Below are 24,298 nucleotides of genomic sequence, written 5' to 3' on the forward strand. Positions count from 1 at the left end.
TGTCTCCCATCAGCCTTTCAGTCCTGTGCCGAAAACAAAGAAATGAGATCGGTCACCGAATAACAAGGAAGAACAAGCTATTGTGTTGACTTGGCATTAAGTGCTCCTCTAAAGATTAAAGCAAGGGTTCTGTCCAAAAGCTGGAGAACTTGCAAGGGAGCTGAAGCTGAAATAAAGTTGTGATATGCCATGCCTTGCCTAAATTTTGCGTGGGTGACTTTTTCAGAGCTACTAATGAAAATAAGTCAAATGGCCTGCGGCTCACTTCTGGTAACTCCTCTTCATTTAGGGACCAGTTAGTACCAGACTGATGTAACAAGCCACCAGTGTGTGTCATTGCCAGACACTTCATCCCCACGGAGATCTCCTGCCACTGCTGCCAATATCTTGTTTGCGGTGAGATCAACAGCCTGGCAGTTCACCTTTAGGCTCCATGGGAAAGTAATTGTAGGAGGAAGCGTGGAAAGGTCTGCTTTTGTCAGGCAGGCTCTGGCGGCTTGTCAAACTGGCAGCTTCCAAGTGCAGGCAAGGAGAAGTCTTTTACCAGGTTTCCTGTGGAAATGAGGCTGTTACCATCAGACTGTGATCAGCTTTAACCCAAGCTAGCTAGCAAGCTGCAGGAAAGATGTTAAAAAAGTTTAAGTCCTCTAAATTTCATAAAAATAGAAAAGCACATAGAGAAAAGTGATGTTACTGATGCTGCCACAGAGGGAAAGGCAGGGACAACTTGCCTCCTAGATATTGCCTTCAGCAGATGCTGCTGGCCATGGATGTACTCACCAACTAATCCACAGGAACGAAGCTCCAGGGAACAGCTTGTGCTGTCTTATGGCTGGGTGACACTAACGGAAAAGAAGAGAGACGCGGTTGCTGTGGTGTCCACAGATGACATGAGAGAGGAACCAGTGAAAGAAAAGATCCAGGAGATGAGAGGAGAGCTGAAGCTCTTTGCAGAGAGCTTAGCCTCTGAAGGCCCCACGATTGTGTATTGTAAGAGGTTTGCTGGACTATGGGCTATGGCAGTGCAAGAGTTGTAGTAATGTAAGACAACCTGCAGGAAACCAGGCTTCATAAAACAAGCTCCAAGGATTTTTAAAAATTATTTTGGTAGGAATTCATAATAGTCCTTCTTTAAATTTTAAGGGTTTTTTTTTGTTTTTCCTCCCTTGTTGGGAGAGAATTAGAAAATTGGCTGGTTTAAATCTGTGTTTTAAGTGATTCTGATATAATTTTGGGCTCTCTGATTATTAAACAGAAGAAAAATAATATGCTCAGAGATTTCTTGCCCACCTCGCACAGACTGCTGGATCATTCTGAAGCCAGAGAATAAGCCTACTGGCACTGAGAGCCAAACTGGATGCCCACACTGCTCTAGTTCTCACACTGACACCTGAAACCATACTGTACAAAGCCATAAAAAACCAGCTACAGAAATCCAGGTAGAAAACCCATTTCAGGCATGGTAACACATTTTTTTCCCTATCCAATATATTCCAAAGCAAAAAACCTTCCTAGTATAGTCTATACTTCAAGAAGCATTTTTTTTCTCAGGAGGGATGTGTTAGGACTCAGCTTTGTTACAAACACTTCCTCATAGTGGATGTTGCTTACTTGCTCATTCAGAGGTGGGGTGGAAACCTTTGGACAGTGATAGCAAATAGGACTTTACCAAAACTTTACAGCCAGTACTGTTCTTCCCATGCCCCTGCCACAACCTCAGTTGCAACTGATGGTCCCAGTGCGTTGGGCTCAGTAATGATCTGGTCCATTTATGACTTTGCCATGACCACAGTGTGGGGAAGGGCCACATCCTGGCCCTGGCTCCCAGTGTGGTTTCACTGCTGAAGGCCACCTTATTGTTCAGCAGGTGTGATCCATGTGAATTTACAGTGGTTTTCTGCCTGGAGAGAAGAGAACAGAGACTTTCACGGCTTTCCCTTCTTGTCCCAGCACACTCAGCAGCAACAGTTGGCAGCCAGGAGACCTCAGGCTGGATTTTCTCCTACCCTGAACCTTCTCAACAGTGCTGAAGCTAATGGGCTGGAGCAGGTAGGACTGATGTGGCAGACACAATCTTTGTAAAGGAGAGGGTGCCCGGGATGCAGTATGTTAATTTGACTACATTTAAAGCTAGCAGCTAGAAAACAGCCTCAAAGCTTTTTACTTTTAGCTGAGCATGCTTAGCACCTTAAATGGCAGAGAGGCCAGGGAGTGGAAGAGCCCATGCTCATTAATCACAGTAGGACAGCACCTGAGTAACAGGCTCTCACGCAGAAAAATAGTGTTTAGCTTAGCTCCTGCAGTAATTTTTGTGCCATGGATTAGTGTTTTTGCAGAGAAAAGGGACAGGAAGCTGGGCGACTTGTTCATGGGTCTTCCTGCTTCAGCATAAATACATCTCACATTCAGCTGCACTTGGCAAACCAAGGGAAGAGACTGCACTTGGCAAACCAAGTTGTATTTAGCCTGTAGCTAGAATGTTTATAATTTGTTCCTGAAAACAGCTCTGAGTATGTCATCACACTGGAAATTGTTCAGCTGGTGTCAGCTGAAGCATAGGAGGTGGGCAATTATCTTGCAATGAGTCTGCGGATTCAGGTATATCTTGTATTAAAATACCCGCCACTTGCTGCAGTCTGGCCCATGTGAAAGGCTGAGCTGCTTTGCGATTTATTTTTACAACTCTTTGGGGTCAAATCATGCCTGTGAAGGAGGGTTTAATGAGAAGGACTGACCCATCCTGCTCCTCTTGCTATTTGATGATGAAATTTTAACCAGCATCTCCTCAGAAGACAAACTACTGGTCAGGCTGATTTCGTATAATCAGTATTTATATTAGATTTCCATTGCATCCCCTGGGGATTTCAAAGGCATTTCACATAGAAGGATTTGCACTGGCACTTGCGTACCCTGACTAGCAAGCCCTGTCCCATATGTAATGGCATCCCCTGAAGCCACTGGTGCAGCAAAGTCATCAGCCACACTTCTTCACTTCAGGAACTTGTGCCAGGTGAGGAGAACAGAAACATTTCTCTGATCAGAACAGGTCAAACCCAGCAAGTTCACCAGGGAAATTTTTACCTGTAGCTGGGTTTGTGGCAGTCCTCAGGATCTCAACCAGAAAACTCAGTCTGAAGGCCTGATCATCTAAAAGCCTGGGAGGACTGGGAAGCACGCAGGTAGAGTCAGTCTGTCTTCACTAGAGCACTAAGCCATGGCTTGAGGGCCCCTGAGCTCTAGTTATGGCCCAGCATTTTGTAGGCATCATAGATGAGGGATGGGGAGAAACAGGTTGTAATTCCAGAAAATCTGCGTACTTCTCCAGCCAACTATGTCTAGAAGCATCTTTGACTCAAAGCTCTGAGCCTTTTGAGGTATCCCTCCTTATTCTACCAGGAGAATGAAATGTTCTTACTAAAACTGGGGGCTGGGGTGGGATGCAAACCTGCACCTAAGCACCTTCCAGACTCTAAGGACACTTGCCTTTGAATCTCAGATTTAAAGCTCAAACCCATCTTGAGTTAAAAGGATAATGACCAGCACACACCTTACAACAACTTGGCCCAGGCTCTGTCTTTCTTTTGCCTCAGTGAGCTGCATTTTCTGCAACTTTAATTGGTGTCATCAGATTGTGATGGCAGCTTTCCATTTCAAATAGTTAATGTTACTTTATGAGATCGATCCGTTTAGTAATTTGTTCTTTGCAGTTACTGCAGCTAGCAATGATCAGAATATTTAAAATATTAGACTGCAGCTTTTCTGTAATGGCCAAAAAAAAAAAAATGGAATATCAGAAGGTAACAACAAGATGGTTGGATGTTAGAGCCTTTTTGTGACAGGCAGAGTTCCTATTCCTGCTCAGGATTCGGTTTATATTAGGCAGAGAAACTTGTGGTCCTGAAAGCTGGAAAGCTTCTTCTATCTCCATCTACTCTAAGAAAAGACATTGTTTCTACCCACAGCCCTTGCTTTGCATTGCCTAGCCAAGTAGACAATTCTGAAAAGCTACCCAGACCATGACTTCTTTTACTGCTTGTGGCAGCAGATTGCAGTCCAAAAGCAACACTCATCCAGGGTGATACATTTGAATGTTTTCATTTTCTTTGATACTATTGTTATGTTGCAAAATCATCTGGTCTCACCTATTTATCATTTACAGCTTATATCGTCTGAGTAATTTCCAGTATGCAGGTTTTTCACTCTGTGAAGCACAGGAGTTCAGGGCAGACATTTTAATTTCTATCAGCTGTCATACCCTGGAAAGATAATTAAACACTCTTCATTTTCCATTTAAAATGGTATACAACCGCTGGACATTAAAACCAGTGAGATTTCCAAAAGAGAACATGCTGGTAGCTTCAAACTTTCCTTTGGCACCCAGCCATAGCAAGGTTCAGCAGAAGTTCACCATTTCCCATTGTGTAAGGCTATTTGTTTAACATTTCTTTTGTATGAAGTGGCCTTGTCAAATGAGATCTCTACATAATTTTCATTTGGCCCTTCACTCACATCTGAGCTGTCACCCCCGTAGAAGCAGTTTGACTTTAGGCTTAACAGGAATGTAAGCATAAGTAGATTAAGTTTTAAAAAATTAACATAACTTTTCAGCTTAATCATAAGGGCATCCTTCAAAAAGAGACTGGGCAACCTCAGAACCTCATGGTGTAAAAACCCAAAGATACTTCCAAGGACCAAGGTTCAATAACTTGGCTCACTTTGCCTTTGTAGACAGGCTAGTGCAGGTTTTGCAGCCAAATTCCAATCTCTATAATTGTATTTTGACTAGATAAAAAAAAAAGCTTCACATTGTTTTGAGAGAGGAACATACCCTTCTTCACATCCTGTTCTGCATGGCAATGCTGAGCAGGGTTAAATGCTCATCACCTTGCCCTCCTTCAGTGTGAAGCCATCCACATGCTGTAGGTACATGTCATCCACGATGCCCTACAGGGCCCCTCTGACACGGCGCATCCATGTGTTTGCTCTGTGTGATTTAATGACATCTCCCTAAACAAATTAATGTCATCTCCTGGCAGGTCTGTGTTTCAGAATTTAACTGGGGGCTGTGAATCAGAGTCATTGTTACTGCTTTAGTTACTGCTCCTCGGGCCATGGTTGTACATGCAACTGCCCTGATCAAGGCTTCCAGCTATGGCACGTACCTGTCTATGTATCTACTCACCTAGCTGGTACTGAACCAGAATAGCAGTATTTTCTCTTATTTTAAGACTGTATTAAAGATAATATGGAAAGGGATGTTGCTGAGACCTTTTAAAGTGTTAAATTAACAGGTAATACAACTAAACATTGTACAGATCCACCTCTACTCATATTTGATGTGCAAATGAAAAAAGACCACATTACTGTTGGCATAGAGTCACGTAGGTTGGAAATGATCTCTGGACGCCTCTACTCCAACCTCCTCATCAAGGCAGGTCCGGTTACAGCAGATTGCTTGGGACCATGTCCAGTCAAGTTTTGGATATCTCCAAAGACAGAGGTTTTACAACCTCTCTGGGCAACCTATGCCAGTATTTCTCTACCCTCATGGTAGAAAATTCTTTTCTTCTATAGAGCTGGAATTTTTATCTAAGACATGTACAACAAAAGGAAAAAAATTCAGCCCTAGCTGGATGTAGAAGCTACACTTATTTCCGGCGTGGTTTGCTCAGCCCTCAAAATTTCTGCTTCCTCCTTAGCATTTTTCCACTGCAAACAAAATTACATTTCTCTCTAATCTCCTCAATTGTCTATATACCCCATTTGTGTCCTAGAAGCTGCCAAGGCTGTGTCTCATTTTAATTTATTGATGGCCTTGCTCAAAGGCCTGCTGTCATATGGAAGTCCAGTATATTTAAAAAATCAGTTACAGAAAATTATACAGCTACAGAAGACTTCCAGACAGCTTCTTTGGCTTCAACATGAAAGAGTTAAATGACTGCAGCCAGAGCAGTTGCAATCAGCAGGGTTGTCTTTTCAAGGGTCAATGTGTATAGCAAGAAAGTAACCTAAGTTGATGCAAGGGATGTAAACATCCCCAGCAGGATCCTATGCCAGTCCTACACCACACACCAAAAAGCACTCCCCTCCTGGGGACACATCCTCTCCCTTGCCCCAGCAAGTCACTGCTGTTTCCCTTTTGCTGATCTGTGAAAGGGAGGAGGAAATGAATTCAGTTAATGCCCCTGCTAGCTAGGAACGACAGAGCACACTCCTCATGTCGCAGCATATTTCATCATCTATGTATCTTTAATCTGGAGACGCAGATCTCCTTTTTTTTAAAGGCACTGGGAGTCTTGCTGGTGCAACATGCCAGCACTGTACTGCAGAATGAAAGGGAGCTACAGCTCAGACTGATGCTCTCGGCTTGCAGCTCTTGTTCTCTCCCAAGTCTTTGATTTTTTTTTCAATTGTGGTCACCAGACTGGCCCTTGCTGCTGACAAGTGGCACTGCAGCAACATCTTTCTGATGCTTCATCTCATCTACTGTACCCTTCCTTCGTTGTTGGAGATGCAGCAGTGCTAACACAGTACACATCAAATGTCAGCTGAGAGACAGGCTGTCCCCAGAAGGAGAGCCATCTGAATTGATAAAAGATGAATAACTTGATGTGATCACAAGAATTAGCAATACTAAACATGTCTCCGAGAGGCTTTTGGCAAGCTCCTGATTGTCACATACATTCAATGAGCTGCTCTTTGCCACAATATTGTCTTCTTTGATACCCTTAGAGAACAGAAAACAATGCAAGTTAGTTGTAACTTTGCCTTACATGGGGGATTCTTCAGCTCTTCCCTGTTCTCATACTTGAGTGATACATATCTATCTATACAGTATAAATCAGAAAATTACTATCTTTGGCAGCTATAATTTGGAAGATTCCTCCTTTAACAAAATTAAACACTTCTGAAATGCTGCTCCATGATGTTAAAGAGCTGCTGCTCCCACATTTCTGCAGTGGGAGACTCTCGGAACTTTGTAAATGAACAGTTATTTCAAATTTGAGAGTTAAATCAGAAATACCTATTATTTCTAAGAGATTTTTAAAAGGCATTTTTTAAATTACTCATGATATTGTGGAAGAGCTTTGAGCAATCCCTTCCCCGCCCCAAACCCCAGTGGCCACCTTCCAAAATGATATGGAGGGAGGGCAATGAGGAGGATTCAGATTTCAGAAAATGTCTGAAAATGTTATTGAAAATGGAAGAGTTTATTCTCCAGTTTTTCAATGGGGAAAACAAAATTGTATAAGATGTGAAATCATATCTTTAACATACCACATTTTTAATTTAACAAAGAAAACCAAGCAATAATTTCCAGCCCACTGGAAAGAAGTGCAGCTATTTGCACAGTGTACTCATGTAGGCTCCCTCTGTTTTAACACGTGCTGCAAGCTGTAGCTATTTTAATGCATTTTAGCTACGGCATGCTTACATGTCATTGAAAACATCCGGCTTTTTACAAAACAAATCTGTGCTCTAATGAGGTAGTTGTCTAGAATACCTATTCCTTTACATGTTATCAGATAGGAAGTTTGAAAATGAAACAATGAAATACACACAAACCAGACCAAAAATTAAGATCCTGTGTACCCGGTACAAGGATCTGCTTATGTCCAAAGTGGCAAATCATTCCTTCTCTTTCCACAGTGTGTTTACTATTCTTTGCTTTTTTTCAGGGCTGAGCATAAAATCTGGTCTCTTCCCTGGTTCTCTATCTATGTGACTTTGCCTGCTACAAAGAATTGTTAATGAATATGATTAAGCTGGCACAGCCTTAAGTAACATAAAGCTGCTTCAAATATATTCTTCTCAATACACCATTTTTTTTCTGTGTATCAAGAGATTTATAAATCTCCCCTCATTTGGTCCTAAGGAGCTTACTCCTTTACACCTTTCTAGTTAGACTATGTGTATTTTGAATTTATCTAGCATTCTTCTGCTTTGACCTTTACCACACTCCCTTCCCAGATCTGATTTTCTTCTTGATGACTGGGTCTATTTTCACTTGACTTCATATGAGGTCTTAACTCCAGTGTGGTTTTGCTCTCAGAGAGCAAAAATCCCACCTGGGGTTTCAGAGGAGGTGCAGTTGCCATTGCAGACTTCTCAGCCAGCCAGCCTTGCCTCCTCCGGGCACAGGGAGAGCTCACAGCAGGGCCATCACCTACAAAACAGTGGGAAGCTTAGTCATGGTACTGATCTCTCCACAGTTAGAGTTTGTGGCTATCTATGAAGGCTTACACCGACTGCCCGTGTTGTGTATTTGCTGCCTCCCCCCAAAGCAGACTGCGACCCCTTCTTCTGCATTTGTGCATTAAACTCACCCAGAGTTGCATTCTAGGTGCATCAGAAGCACTTTCAGTGCCATTTTCTTTGATGCCTAATGTGTTGTTTTGCTCTTCTAAAATACCGCATCCCATATCATGTCTCCACTATATTCAATAAAAGGTCAAAACTACCACCAGTTGCATTTTCTCTTCTACCCCCAGATGATCGTTCTACCCATAAGCTGAGATTCAGAACGTAAAATTACCAGCAAAAGGGCATTTTCACTCACCCACTTTCTCTTCTTCCCAGTAAGGAGTTGCTGCAGCATTGGATTAAAAAGCGATAGCTGACAGGTAGGTTTGGAGCCCACCTCACCGCACTCGTGCGGTACCACACAGGCTCCGCCAGCCTGTTGCAAGAGAAACTCTCGGTCCTGTGTGGAAGAGCAGGGGGACACTCAGTGGGGGCTGAGGAGTGAATCCACAGGACTTTTTATTTTGAAAACTAATAAATTCCCAGTTATTAAGCTAGTTCTCATCTCCCTTACCCCATTCCTGGCCATGTGTCCCATTCTGAAACCTCCTCCTCTGTTTTCACTGACTTCTCCATCTTCTCATGCCTCACTCCTGTGAAACTGTACCCATCTGAAAAGCAGAGCTCCTGTCCCTTGTTCTTTCATGGGAGGCTGGTGTCATAAGCTTTTTTCTTGATGCAAGGCACCTATCTCCCTCGGGGAGGTTATTCACGCTGCCTGATTTCATGCATCCAGCTTTGGTGCCTCAGGAGATGCTCAAAAAAAAAAAAAAAAGTCTTCACCAGAGAGCATAGCTTGGCTGGACTGAACCACACATGAATTAACCTCCACTGACTGCGAGTAGAACCAAGGCAAACCAGCTTTCTAATGCAGGCATTTAAATTAGGCAATAAGATTACTGCCTGCACCATCACTCTAATGAACGTCCATTGCCTGCCCAGCGCTCATCCCAAGTTTGCCATTCCTCTTGGACATGAAGGTCACTGCAAGGAGGTGGGAATTACAGCTCACCTAGATGTCGGAAAGCACACGATTTTGTCATGCTCAGGTCAAAATTTTATTTTAACTGCTTGTAAACCAAGGTCAGGGTGCTGCTAACAATGCATCGGGATAAAAGTGGCATTGTGGCCCTAAGGACTAAAGGAACTAAACTGTATTAAAACATTTAATTTTGGTGACAGACTTGCAATTAACCCAACAGGTAGTTTAGTGAGGGACTGCAAACACACCGGGACATTTATAACATCATTCAAGAGTCGTTTTGCACACTGAAGCAATAAAGTTAATTCAATATGTAACTCTATGAAGAGATTCTTTCTTTAAAATGTGTATGTCTGCCAGTCCATCTTTCCTTTGCAAATAATTTTTTTTTAATCTTTGCATCAATTTCTCCCGCCATCAGGTTTCAAAGAGGGATGTTCAGTTATCTAAATGCTGAAGCTGGTTTGGGCACTTTGCCAGCTTCAAAGGCATCATGTTTGCTATACACTGGACTCCTTTGAAGGATGCCTTTCATCTCAAATCTTATATCCTTTAGAGCTACGTATTACCTATATTTTATTGGGTCTTTATTTCTAGAAGTTTCTTTCACCTCCCACTGGCATACAAAGGAAATTTTGTGGCAGGGCTGAGGTAAATTAAAACTGACACCAAAAGGGGAGGGTTATTTTTGTTAATAAAATCAGTAAATGCCTGTCAGGAAGCTGTGAATACCAGGAAGGACAGTTGCTTCACATCAAGTAGAAATACTGCATTTATTTAAACAGCACATTTCAATCCACATTCTGGGCAGTGATCACGAGAGATGCCAGGGCACACAGGGGACAATAACTGAGAGCACTCCGGAAACGTCTGGGCTGGTCCAGAAGAGGTACAGCATCATGAAGACAAAGGAGGCAAGTGTTCCTCCTTTTCACTTTTAGCTGAAGATAAAGTAACAGCAGCACATTGCAGCACCAAGATGTGTACAAATATGAGCTCTAGAAACACATGCAGCCACCTTAGGGTGCAAAAATAACCTAGTTTAGATCTATTGCAAGGTTGACAAAGAAGTTCTTTGAGTCTATCAAACAACCTTCCTTGCAAACCTCGACCTGAAAATGAGCCATAGATGCTTTCCAAGCTCAGATGACTGAGTTCCCTTGTCCTGATGATTTACACTTGCCTTCTGCTTTGCCCTCTGTGATTCAGAAAAGCTACTGTGAAGCTATCTGCTCGCAATCTGTAGCCCACATAGAAATAGGAGCTATCTGAAGTGTCCCTAGGGAAACATACTGGCTCACATTTCACTGGGCTTTACTCGTTCCTGTAGATTCACTGTACTTTGGGGTACTTCTCTGCACGAACGTATTCACTCTGTCAGCAGCTAAAAGGAAGACACAGGTAACTTCCTCTGATGTTGGAAGATATAAGCCTGGACTTTTACTCATACAGTGCAATATTTTTTATTAAGAGCACCATGAAAACCTGATACCAGTGAGATAACAGCTGCTGAGTTAAGTCATTGCTGACAGGGAATTTTCTTCCTTTCACTAAGACACAATTTATTCTTGGTTTTAGACAGTTTTTTCATTACTGACACCAACATGCATATTATCTAAAGAACTGAGTGGGACCACCAGATGATGCAGAGGTAGACGTGTGTTTTGGTGGTTGAATACAAAGTTTGGAGTTAAGAGTTGAAATCATCTTCTTAGGAATTATTTACTTGGAAATTACCTGACAAGTGAAAAAATATGTTAGATGAATTACGGACTTGGCCCAGTGTAGATTAACTTTACTAAATTCATATGAACAGTCTAATTGCTTCTGTAGTGCTCAGCACCTAAATCTCTGCCATCATATCACTATGCAAAAAACCGGAATGATAAAAACTCTTAGGAGCATGCCAGAAGACTATTTTGCCATCACTTTTAAAGATAAAAAATATTAAAATATGTAAAGTAACACAAGCTTAAGCACAGTGACATACAACAGGCAGAAACCAGCAATGGTTACTAGCTAGAAACTGAGAATTTTCAGTAGCAAAATAACAACTTCTTTCTCGTGACCCCATCTTGCAACCTCAGCTGTGAACAGAACTATTGATCCAAGAGAGGATGTTTTGCTCAGAGGCTTGAACTCAGACTGCCTGTAAGCAGGCAGCTCTACTCCAAGCATGCTGCCCAGCAGTGCACTCAAGCCAAGTAGAGATGACCTTGTAATTCACAGTCTCTTTATTTTCTGACAGATAAGCCCTAGCCCAAGCCAGGTACTGGTTTTCCTTTTGGTGCATATGTACAGGTACTTTCTTGGGAGTAATTTCAGAAAATATAGCTCCTCTCTCTCTCTTGCATCCATCCAGATTTCAGGCCAGCTTTCACTTGCCTTCCAACCTTCTTATCATCTGCAACTGAGTCATCTGCCATGCTTCCTGTAGTCTGGATTAATTCCTTCTTTGGCAGATGGGATTTCCCCTCCCACTCTTCCTCCACAGCTCCTTGAACAAGTCATCCTGCTTCCCTGCCTCAACTTTTCCATCTCTAACATGAGAATCAGTACACTTCCCTTCCTCGGATCAATTTTAAGAACAAATACACTTCTACCGGCAAAATACTGTGATGACTGCCACAGAAAACTAGGTAAGCAACATAATCCATAGTGTGCTCTCACAAGGATATCAATGAGCGAATAAGTATATTGCATTTCTCTTCGCAGCTAATCACATCCTAAGAACAGAAAGTTATAGTCACATCAAGCAGATGCTGATGGACAAGTATCAGCTGCTCCACAGACAGGGCTGGTGTGGCAGGTAAGGCGCAAAAATTGAGGTCTCCCACAAGGAGTTGAGGATTTGGGGGACTCAACCTGAGCAGGTAGGGCAGAAGGAAGAAGGGAAGATGCTTAACGGACCAAGCACAGGCAAGCTGGTTTCTGGGACAGAGGCAATGATGATAAAGAGTAAATCTGGGAGGTACTTTTAGCCCCTCATTCAGGAACCAGCCTGAGATTTTAGCAGACAGCCCTACTAACTGCTCTTCCTCTGCAGCCCTGGTTACACTACAGTGACAGAAAGCACAGTCCCCCGAGAAAAACTGCAGCGTTGTAGAGTGCTGAGGTTAATGAAAACATCATCCAGCTCTCCACTTGGCACTTGGACTGGGCCAATATTGACCAAATCGCTGGTGTTATTAAATAGACTCCCTTTCGTTTGAAATGCAAACAAGTAAATATTAGTGCTACCTCTAATGAGACTTTGAGAATGCACATACCAAAAAACCCATGTTCATTACCCTTGCGCATTGCTTAGAGCATACAGAGCATTTGCAAATGATGTGCTATATCTCAGCTAGATTAGAAGCAATTATAAGAAAGCTAAAAGCAGAAACAGCTTGCAGTTTATGCTGGACACTAACTTATGAATTGAAAATGGTACCGAAATGTGCTGCATTCATGGTTCATGTGTATTTTCTCAGCTCAGAGTTAAGGTCTGAAAAGCTCTCTGTGCAGTCACAGGCGTGTGAGAACACTGCAGTGCTCCCAGGACAGATGTGCCTGAGAAACACCACCGCACCTCCTTGTGATGAATGGGATGGGACTGAAAGACACCTGAACTCTCTTGGCTTTCAGGGATGCTTTAATTTATTTTCACAGTCACAGAAACCAAGGAGGATCCAACCCAGCATACACTTTGTACACATTCTTTGCTACGAGTATGGACTCCTTTGGAGGGTAAATAAAATATTTACAGTCTATAAATCTTGGAAAATTATTTCTCTTTCAGCAGCAGATCTACTTTCCTTGCCTGCTCCAGGGCAGATTGGGTAACAGTCTCCAACTCATCTCCTAGCCCACAAGGTTTATGTATTTATAGAACATCTTGGAAAAGATTTTTTGATTTACATACAATTTTCTGCTGGAGAGAATACTGAGCGCTTCTCCTACAATACAAATAATATTCTGCATAACTAGTTATGAGAGTCTTTTGTAATACAGCTTTGTAGTACACAGACTTTTTTTTGTGGGCTTTGCTTACATCTGCTATCTTTTATGGGCTCTGAACCACTCACACTTCTGAATCATTCGCATTATTCCTAATACCATTGTGGCTGAGATGAGAGCTGGGCTTTTACGTGGCACTTTACTAGCAGGACATGCATGTTGAAACAAATCGTAACGCTAGGGATTTGTATCTTCAAAGTGCTGTTCAAATTCAGCAAAATAAAACTTTGCACCATTTGGGTGAGGAACTAAGAAGTATTTATTGCTGTTTCACTGGAGACTAAGAAACTGAGTGGCTGAAGTTGATGCTGTGCCCAAACAAGCTCAGCATGCAGCCCAGGTGGGATCCCAAAGTGATCCTCACCTCGCAGTCCCCACCACGCCAAGCGAAGAGCAGGCTCCTTGTATTTTGCAAATGGTTAGTCTCATTCAGAGAAGCCCTAATCTTATTTTGAAACATAGAAACACAACCTTTGGTGCATGGCAGGGAAGGAGATCTTCCCACGCAGTCTCACGAGTTATTGGGCTAAATTTCTCCCCGTCCAACGCCATGGAGTTGGGCGAGCCTTCTCCAGTACTTCTTTAGTTGTACACACAAATATATAATGAGTTTATGTATGGCATTGTCTCCCTTTTGGTCACAGTATAGAAAATACAGATAACGCTTAGATAACAATCCAGTTAAATGGAATAAGATTAATGGAGGTAGCTATTTTCTGAAAGGAAGTAGAGGAGCACAGGTGGCTGCAGAGATGAGTTGAGTAGTCTCGTTCCCCAGATATTGGGATGTGTGTTAGGACATTTAGGAGCCTGATTTGGTCCTCACTGAAACAGAACACAGAAAACACTCATCCTCTGCTTCTTGATAACTGGGATCTGCTCAGTCTCTTAGTTACTCTGTTTTTTTGTTCACTTAACTGCTCCACCTGCAGCTAAAGTCACAAGTGTTGGCGTCTGCTAAAGAGTACAAATAGGTCAGCCTTTTTGCTCCACCTTCATCACATTAAATGAGCTAATAAGATGCCTTCTCCTGCTCATCCAGGCACCTCAAAGCCTGCTGTGGAGTAGATCAGCATAAAGAAGACAACTGAAGACAGGGCAACATCCATTCAGACCTCACAACACCATGGCTGAGCGATCATCAAGGCCCACTGCTGACAGATACCTTCAGACATGCTGTTTGCAGCCAATCTTTAAATTTCAGATCTAATCAGATTTTTCAGACCACTCAAACATATTTGGGGAAAGGAGTTACGGAGATGCGCAGGGACCATGAGAAAGGCTTTGAACAACATTGATGGTACAATGTTCTTTCATTTTTTAAAGGCTTTGCCGGATGGACAGCAGGTACTGAGAACTGCCTTCCCCTTTTTGGTCAACAGTAGAAGTCACAAATAGTGCAAGCTGGAGCTTCAGGTTTGCTCCATGCCTTTGAACTGCCAACAGCAGCTCATGGGGGAGAGCACAGCCCCACAGCAACCAAGGGAGGAAATAACACTTTATATTTCTTTGTTGTAGCTGTGCAAAGTTGGGAAATCTCCCTTTATTGTTGCACAGATGATGAAAAGCAAGTTTTTTTAAACTCCAGATGAAGTGTTCCACCTCTGAACATTAACAGAGGCTTGTTTAAGTATCTTTAAAGTGTTTTCTTTCAATCTGGCTCAATCAAACTTTTCTTTAGCATCACACCTGGACCTCTGAGTCATGGTGAACTTCAGAGGCTGGCAGTTCTTTCCCTCTCCCTTCTCTGAAGAGCACAGACACAAAACAAACAACAAACCCAGTAACAGATGTTTGCACCATCTCAGCGTAATACATTGTAAAAAATTGCACTGCTGCGATGCTTGGAGGTAGGTTAATATTTAGTTTGGCTTATAGTTTCTTCAGACTCCCAGGGCAGTACTCACCTTAGGGGAGATGCCTCCACATTTTTTGAAGCCTGGAGCACCCCATCCCACCAGCAGCAGGCTGCAGATGTTGTTGGAGCTGATGCAGAAAGTTTGCAGCTTTCCTTTCTTCCCTTGTATCGCTGTCAGTAAGACTTTGATTTTTTACCCCCCACCCAGAAAAGGCTGCATTATCTCTATATTTAGCTTGATCACCTGAGTGAGTATTAATACCACACACTTCACGTAGTCATGTGCCTGACTCCTGCCTCTGCTGTGGCGCAGCAATTTAAGGAAGCTGTTAGTGATCCTCAGCTGGTTTTGCAAAACTTCTGCAAATTTACAATAACATCTACTGTCACAGGCTTAGACTGTGGAAGAAATGCCCATCTCTTTTTTTTCCTAAGGCTAGATTCCCTTCCATTCCCCATGGCCACTGGTGACAGACATTATTCTGGGTATACACTTTTTGTCACAAAAAGGACAAGTTCACCCACATGCAGACTTGTATCTCTCCTCCTTGCAGATGTCCAAATTTTTACTTTTTTTGTGATGGGGGAGGGCAGGAAATGGGCACCCCACTCAATCCATTTGGCATCCTGCATGAGAATGAGGGATACCAGTAGATCTTCTGCGTAGTCCTTCAGAGACAGGTTATACCAAAACAGAGTCAGGGAAGTCTGGGCAAGACTTTCAATCTTCCCCACATCATCCCATGGACCTAACTTGGCTTTCCACTCACCTGCCCTTCTTGTTCAGCAACAGAAGAAGCTGGTGAGAAGACTGAGCACCACCCCACTTCACAGAGGTCTTTGGACTTCAAAAAAAGGAATATAATTGAATTTTGCAGAAACAAATAACACAGAGCTACTTTTTGGTACTTCCCTTCACTGGTTTGAGAGTGGCCAGAATGCTTTCATGCTATTTTTAACCAAAGATGAGCTCCACCATGGCCTCTCACTGAGATGTATAAATTTTTGAACTGGACATTGAATCTGAATTTCTAGATCCAAAGTAGTTCCCATTGTTTGGGCATCAGCTCAAAATGCTGGAAAGCCCATTTTTTCATTCTGCTTAAACACACGTAAATAAAATCCAAACTATGTGTCATATTTTAACACAGTTCAATGGAAACACTAATTCTGATTTAGCCTCAAACCAAACTAAACTTACCTAGAGTGAACTCCTAAGCGATTTTCAATTTTTAGTCACCCTGAGTATCCATTATGACTTTCTTGTAGATTTTTTCAAAGTGTAGTCTCAGATACCTGCCTTTTAATTCCTCCTATTGCTATCCCAATTCCTTTCTCTGCCTCTAAGCTACAGAGATGATTAAGACAAGACTGATGGCAATACCCTCCCTGCCTTTTTGGAAGGAACATCCTTCTTTTTACTAACTATTTTTCTTCTTCCTCCAAGAGAGAAACTTTTGAGCAGCCTAGGGAGCAAGCAAGTTTGTTTTGACAATGAACTGAAAACAGTTTGAGTAATTACTGCTGAAGTGGTAGCATTTCCACGTATCTCCAGGTTGAACAATGACAGTTCTGGAGGAGGATGGACAAATAGACACAAACAAAGCAAGCAAGCAAGAAGGGCAAAACTTTTTAAATGTGTATTGAGGGAAAGCTCCCCAAAATGATGATGGAATTATTGCCTTCCTAAAGACCATTGAATTGCCCCCTGAGGATGGATTCACCTCACATGATTTAGACATCAGAACTTAGGTGCCTGTGCCCCTGCTAGTTATCCCAGCAAAACACAAGCCTCTGGGATGTCATTCATTTCATCTTAAGATAAATCAGCCTTTGGAGGTCCTTATTTCTCTCCACTGACTTTAAAAGGAGCCATGGATGACTAGCTGTAGCATGGACATCTAACTCTGAGATGCCTAGGATAAGGCAGACAAATCCTACTGTACAGCTCTGTATCATAACCTATATATAAAAATTACAATAAAAATGCATTTGTGGTTAATCACATATCCGTACAAGTTGTGAAATTCAATGTAATAGTTCCCTTATCAACTATAATGCACACTTTCTGTCAGTTTAATGTTTTCTGTAAAGGTGCGTAGCAGCAATCGCTCCAAAAGAGCTCAGTGTTTTGGACCAAGTTACAATTTCTAAGGGAATCATAACTTTGCCTTGATTTGAATGCAATTAAATTTTCTGCCATAATAGCAGCATAATGACAAATAATATTTTTCCTTTACTTCCTCAGCTTGGAAATTAAAAGGGAATAACACACAATGTTGCACAATGAAATAGACCTTCAATCCCATACGGACAGCAGTATTCTCAAGTCAGCGTATTCTCCTTTCTGGTATGAAAAGTGATGCAGACAAATCCATTTATATATTTCTTTTTAATGCCCACTTCCAGTGCATTAAAAGAAGGAAGTTGTGCTAGCAGTTAAAACATGGCCTCTTAGCCATGGCTTTTAGCTTTGCTTCTCAGGCCCACTCTGTGCTTTAGGCTACTTACTGAATCATTGTTTGCCCATCTGAGATGTTGAGATCTGAGACCTCGATCTAACAAAAGCTGTGTTCAGGTTTAACTTTGCACATGGTGCACAGTCCCTTGCTGCAATGCTGATAAATGGCTTGGGTAGAACACAAATGATGACTTCACCCATGCCAGGTTTTACTGTCCAAAGCAATCCTTCAACTAGTTATGAACTTTGAATATTTTTTTTTCTGGTGCATTAAAATACACGAAAAATCCCCTAACTCTCCATTACTGTTATAGCCACCAGTTTTTGCTTTACGTTCTTGCAAACAGTATTTTTATGGCCCCTGAAAGACTGATTTATTTAAAATTTCACAATGCTTATCTCCTAATGTAGTTGTCTCAATATTCAACATCAGCAGTTAAGACCTTACCATAGCAAGTAAACTGCTATTATTGTATTATGGCCATCCTGCCAAGGAACCATTACATAGCAACTCTTATCTCCCATCACACCAACCCAACCCTTTCCCAAATACCCAGACAGCAAAATTCAATATGAAGTACCCTGTATGAAGGATGGCTTCCCCATAACCCTTCCCATTTGAGCCAAGGTCTTGGCAGCATCCTTCGAGGCATTTGCCACAATAGCATGTCCAAATGGATGTGGTCTGTAGTCATCAGGAGCCTGTATGAGCTGGTAGTGCAGGCCCCAAAGTATTGGTGTACGGGGGGGGGGTGTCTCTGTGTGGGACAATATCTCCCTTATTCTAACTTAACTTAAAACTCTAAGTTAAAACTGTGTGTCTTCCTGATGGAGGTGAGGAGTGGGAGTGGATCTGTGCTTTGCAAACACCTGTGCCAGAAGAAGAAATCACTGATGACCAGTGTCCCTCAATGCTCCCAACAGGAGATGGCCACCTTTCCAGATGAGGAGGTACTTAAGTGCTCTCTATATAATTTAGTGTCAAAATGAGCTGTGTTAAAGCTTAAGAGGCTTAAACAGAAAGTCATGCTAGCCCAACCGGTACTGAGAAACAAGTGTAGACTAGAAGAAAATGTTCTTGGCTTTTTGATGCTAACTCAGTAAGGAGTGTAATGCAGCATGTGCTTTGGATCCAATTCTGCACCATGAAAGTCAAAGGGATCTTTTGCCAGTGACCCAAACAGGACCATAGTACCCAGTCCTCGCTTGTCACTAATTTCCTGTGTTTTCAGATCATACATTGCCTTGTTAGAGAAGCAGTATAGCAAACAGTGGGGGTTTCTGACAAACTGTGCCTCCAGGCATGCAAATCAAGTTGATTGTGGTTGGTTTATCTTACTATAGCATAGGCACATGGCCTCCAACTCCATTCCCAGAGCAAAACATATTTTAGGCTAAGAAATGTATTAACTTTAGAAGTATCTGTGCTGCATCTAAATGTTGAACAACTAAAAACTAAAGTTCCTGCTTATTCTTTACTCTCTCTGCCTTTGCCTGAAATGAATAGACAGCTTTGCTAAGTCATTAATCTGGAATTAGGACCTCAGAACTGGATGCTCTGACGCGGATCTTTTACTGTTCTTTATACAGGATCCAAAATGTTCGTGGCTTATCAGAGGGCTTATCTACCTATTTTGTCTTATCTTGCCTAATTGCAAGCTCAGGTATAAAGAGAATAATTGAATCTGAAGAGTAAATAAACAAACATTGCATATAGAACTGGGATCAGTAAAGATTGTCTGAAAATTCCCAGGGGTATCTATAGGTTTCTCCTACAGCTGGGCTTGCTTTCGATCCCAGGTTTTTAATGTGGGCCCTATTCTGTGATGATGAAAATGTGAAAAACGAAATTCAGGAGAATTATGCAGCTTTAAGTAATGCAGATTAATCTTAGACACTTTTTAAAAATTTCAGACTCCTTTTTGCTCCCTGAACAGGTGTACTGCTCAGTGAGGTGAATGAGAGAAGTTCATGTTTCTAAGGGCATTATTTATTCTAAGATAATTCTTTATTGGTTAAAATGCATTCTCTAATAGGCCAAGTATTTGTGATCCATCTTTTTCTTTATTGCAGATTAACACCATTTCCATTTTAATAATGATAGTGAATGCAATGAGCAGGGCTAGACTGTGCAATACAAACATCCACTAATTTGTAATAATTTAAATATGTAAAGCTAGACTTTGATGTTAACGCACCATTAAAAAGGAAGCGGGAAGTTCACACGTCTGTTCCTGCATTGCTTGTCAAGCAGTAGAACAGCTCAAAGAGCAGCTTGTTGATTTATAGCATCAAACCCACTTCAGCAAGTTTGCCATCTTGTAAAAATTCTTGGTACGTGACGTCTTCCAATTTTACAGGACATGGAAAATCCATGGGAGGAAACTGAATCTGCAGAGCTTGTGCCTCTCTGTGCCCTCTCTTCATTATCCAGCAGCACCAGCTATCTGGTCCATGCGAGCCTGACACCAATTCTCCTCCAGTCCTTGGGGATGGAGGAATGGCTTCATCACCCCGGCTGTCAGAGTCCTTTGAATATCAGCACTTTTAGGAAATTGTTCGATGTTTTGGAACTATTATTCTTAAAGGGAAAACGAATTTGTTGTTGTGGAGTTTACGTTAGTGTCTCCCAGGCAGGGTCTAGACGATACCAATTAATCAGAATCTTTAAACTGTTCCTTGGCAGCAGTTTGTGCAGCATTTTAGTTTTTCTTCAGAATTCATGTTAATTGGGAAAAATGTGGAACAATTTCACCTATTTATCTGTAAGCCGAGCCATGATTTCTCTAACTTCTCCCATTTCCTGATACTTCATTAAAGTACCAGGAGGTCACCAGTACCTTTCAGAGAACAAAACAGGGTAACTTAGGCATTTGCAACAATTTTGAGGCTTGGAACACAGACAGTTGTTGTGCTGGTAACAACTACCTGATTAAAGTAACTGACTATTTTTTACCAGCAACAAGTAGGACACAGGCACAACATGTATACCTTTGGCATAGATGAGTGAACTGTATTCCCATTTTTAGGAGAGAAGAAGGCAGATAGATAGATCCCTACAAGCATCGCTGTATTGATATAACTTAGGCAACATGCATGATGCACACACTGATTTCACTGCAGTAGTCTGATGAAAGCCAAATAACTTTTTTTTTTTGCATAAATGGGCCAAACTGATATTTCTACACCACTGTTTTAACTGCTCTCTTAAGAGACTTGCTATTTCCAGTGCTCTCTTTTACATTGCATCTTCAAGGCTTGTTCAACACATACACCAGCTGTAACACTTTTAACTCTCCCTATGTAGCTAGTGTTATTGTACTGAAAATGCTCTTCTGTGAATTTAAGTGCACTACGACAGTATAATGTGAGTACAAGCGTGAGAAAACAAGTCCATATTCCCACTATGATTGCCTCCACGTTGGAAATAATCTACATCAGTCTGGGTAAAAATCATCCTCTAATCAAACGGATTCATCAGAATAGAAACAACGCATAGATCAAGCCAACAAATAACCTCTCATAGTGCAAAATTTCAGACTTTGAGACACCCACTCACCAGCTTTAAAGCCTGCTGGCATCGTTGGAGATTGCACACATCACTCTCTCTGCTCCATCTACTGCGTTGCTGTGTCGGGGTCAACATGAAGGAACTTTACACTGATGCCAGAGGTAGCCCTGCTTGGAGAGGGCTCCCTGACAATAAGCCTATGGGTTTCAGTGGCACACAAGCTATTGCCTTAGAGAAGAAAGGGTCCCAAAATTTAGTGTGGCAGAATTTGGCCCAGAGTTGGAGCTTCTTTCAAAAGAAGACGACCAGGTGCAATCTCTGGAGCCACTGACTCTCTCAATACTCGTTTCTATCGTCATCCTTCTCCTTTCCAAGAGTTTTGAGGGGTTTAGGTGATTTTTTTTTTCTTATAATAATAATTTTGTCTTCACAGATATTTTTCTCTGGCTACTTTTTAGTCCATAGCTTTCCCAGATCCAAGTGAATTCATTCCTACAGCAGCAGGAAAACTGAATCGGGAAAGCTGATTTCTTTTGTACTATACAAAAAAGTCAGGATGAAAGTTGTCTGCTTGCAGGAACAACTCCCAGCTCTTGGTTTTGATATTAAAAACACAAATTATTCTTGGGGTAATGAACCCCTGGTTTGGGTACCACTAGGCAGGGACGGAGCACCAAGCTCAATTGACGTGGCCTACGCTTGGTACCAAATACATTCTGGATATCAGAAGTTGTTTACACCGTTTATCATTTTCCAGCTTCTAAAAATAACTCTCCAGTATGCAATGTCTCTTCTCAAAAATGAGTAAAACAAACATGAGAAATCAGGGAAATAATTGTTTTCTGCTTTTAGATGTATCTTTGACTATGTGAGAGTGGTAGACAAAGACTTGATCAATTAAATTTGTGCATAAGGAGGTGGGTTTACATGTAAATAATTGTATTATGAATGTTAACTAGCTGCACACATTACAAGGAAAACATCAGAGAGGCTTGTTTGTGGAGGCTAAACAAAATGTGTTTGCTTTATGCTGTTCTTATATGGTCATTTTTATTGGAAGCACAGTTTATAGTGGCATGGCAGTCATATTTTTCACTGTAAATGCTCTGCATGTCTTTAGAAACAGTATCAGGCTCTCTGCAGTGAAAAGGGTGAAAAACAAAGTTGGCCAACTTCGAAGTTGTCAACCTAGAATTGAAATTATTCCCTCTTTTGGAATCTCTTGATGTTGTTTATGTCCACCTTTCTGGTAGGGATTTCCAATGCAGAGAAAAATAATTCAATTGCTAGAAAGACAAAGGTAGAAATGACTGCAAACGGGATCTTGCCAAGGATTTGGCAAACTAACTTATTTATTTTAATATTTTCATAATGGTGAAGGAAAAATGTCCTTAGATGAAAACATATCTGCCTGGATTATTGAAAGATACTAATACTGTAAGTGATGAAAAGAATGTAGGCTTGCTAGAGTCTTTCTAGTTCACATGGTACCACTTCCTGGCAGAAACAATCTGAGAAAGGTTTTATAACAGGATCTTCCAAGAAGCTTCACCTCAACCTCCTTTTTTTTTCAGTCAACAGTCATTTTCCTGAAAAACTATGCCTCTGTGAATACAAAACCACAGTTTTGCCTGTGAAAATTTGGGCACATGCTGCAATAAAGCTGATACGCACTGTGTTCTTAGGAAAAAAACTTCCATGATAAGGTGGAGAACCACTCTGCTGTCCCATTGCTGAGTAGGAGGAGGACACCAAAGGCACAGGGGTCTGTATTTTTGCACCTCTGACCTTACTTAGATGCCTGGTGTTCTCCCACCACAATGTACTCAGACTCCTGCTCTGAGATACTGTGGACCGTGGGTGCTCGAGAGCTCTCTGGTGGGTGCTGTGGCTTCCTTCTCCCTCAGGAGAAGACAGTCCACCCACTGAGGTGGGTACAGACTTTTAGGAGAGGGAGTGGGAATGTCCTTGTGCTCACCGTCGCCCTTTCAGGGTACTGAACTGCTCACACGAACACCGCACTTAAAACCAGACAGCGTATTAACGACAGCTTGACCTGAAAAAGTCCTATCCCTGCACTTTTTCCACCCCCGCGCGCAAACAAGATTTCTGTGAAGTAATTAAAAAGCACAGCGCTGATAATCACTGCGACTTCATTCCTAACAGTCAATGGAAAAGGACAAATTGGCTAGTGCGCAATTTTTTTAAGGATTTCCAAAATGACTAAAAAATGACACAACGTTATCCTTGCCTGTTAGTTGTGCTTGAAACAAAGCTTTTGAAAGGGCACATTTTTAATGCTAATTTACAACGGTTTCATGGGCAGTTATGAGACCCTTCATTTTCATTAAGGACATGCCTTTATTTTTAAACGTCGTCTTCAGTATCCGAACCAAATTTGCACCTGCCCTCTCAAAAAAGGCCTGCGTCCCCGTCCCCGGCGCCAGCCCCTCCGCCTCCCACCGGCCCCGAGGCCGAGGGTGACAGGGTGTCGCCTGGCCCCTCCAGCCGGCTGGCCTGAGGCGGCGGCAGGGAAGGGCACCCCAGCACCGGCCGCCGCCTGAGGTACCGCCGCCCGGCTCCTCGCAGCCCAGCGGGAAGGGCCGGAGCCGGGCCCGCGGCGGGCAGGGGCCGCTGCCGCCGCGCAGGCCCCGGCCCCCCGCCCAGGGCGGCCGTTGAGCGCCGCTCGATCCCCCACCCGGGAGGAGCGAGGCGGGGAGCGGGCCCCCGGCTCCCCGCGGGCCCCCGCCTGCTCGCAGCCCCCCCCACCCGGGCGGGCGGCGGGCTCGGCCCCGGCGGCGGGAGGGGCGGGCGGCGCGCGGGGGCTCCTCCTCCTCCGCGGCCTCTCCCCGCCTCCCTGCCGTGACGGCCGGGCGCGCCCCCCGCTCCGCACCGCCCCTTCCCCGCCTCGGCCCGCCCAGGCTCCCCGGAGAGGCCGCTCCGCGCCCGGCTGCCGCCGTCGCCGCGGCCGCGCTTACAACACTTAGTTGGAGCCGCCCGGTCCCCCGCGCCTCCCCGTCGTCTCCAGCCCGGGCCCTGAGCCGCGCCCGGCGCCTGCCGGCGGCTCTCCGCGGTGGGGGAGCAGCTCCGAGCGGCGGCTCCTGAGGTGAGCGTCCCCCGGGTGCCGGCGGGGGCGGGCAGCCGCGGGCGGGGGGCCGGCGGGCGCCGCTTCTCCCGCGGAGG

At 43.1% G+C, this 24,298-nt stretch overlaps 1 protein-coding gene and 1 long non-coding RNA gene across 2 annotated transcripts in view; one reads left to right on the plus strand and one right to left on the minus strand.

The window, feature by feature from the left end:
• Nucleotides 1-435: 435 nt before the first annotated feature.
• Nucleotides 436-15,288, minus strand: LOC115348943. Its single transcript, XR_003925973.1, has 3 exons — nt 15,193-15,288; nt 781-842; nt 436-552 (listed from the first exon to the last, which is right to left on the minus strand). It is a non-coding gene; the product is annotated as an uncharacterized LOC115348943 (long non-coding RNA).
• An 8,732-nt stretch (nt 15,289-24,020) lies between these two features.
• Nucleotides 24,021-24,298, plus strand: part of C12H1orf21 (chromosome 12 C1orf21 homolog) — a 130,556-nt gene continuing 130,278 nt past the window's right edge. The window contains exon 1 of the mRNA XM_030031871.2: nt 24,021-24,221. The gene's annotated coding sequence lies outside the window, so the exon portion shown is untranslated. The remainder of the gene's footprint in view (nt 24,222-24,298) is intronic.

The sequence above is a fragment of the Aquila chrysaetos genome, chromosome 12 (assembly GCF_900496995.4).
Source record: "Aquila chrysaetos chrysaetos chromosome 12, bAquChr1.4, whole genome shotgun sequence".
In the NCBI taxonomy this organism is placed as follows: Eukaryota; Metazoa; Chordata; class Aves; order Accipitriformes; family Accipitridae; genus Aquila; species Aquila chrysaetos.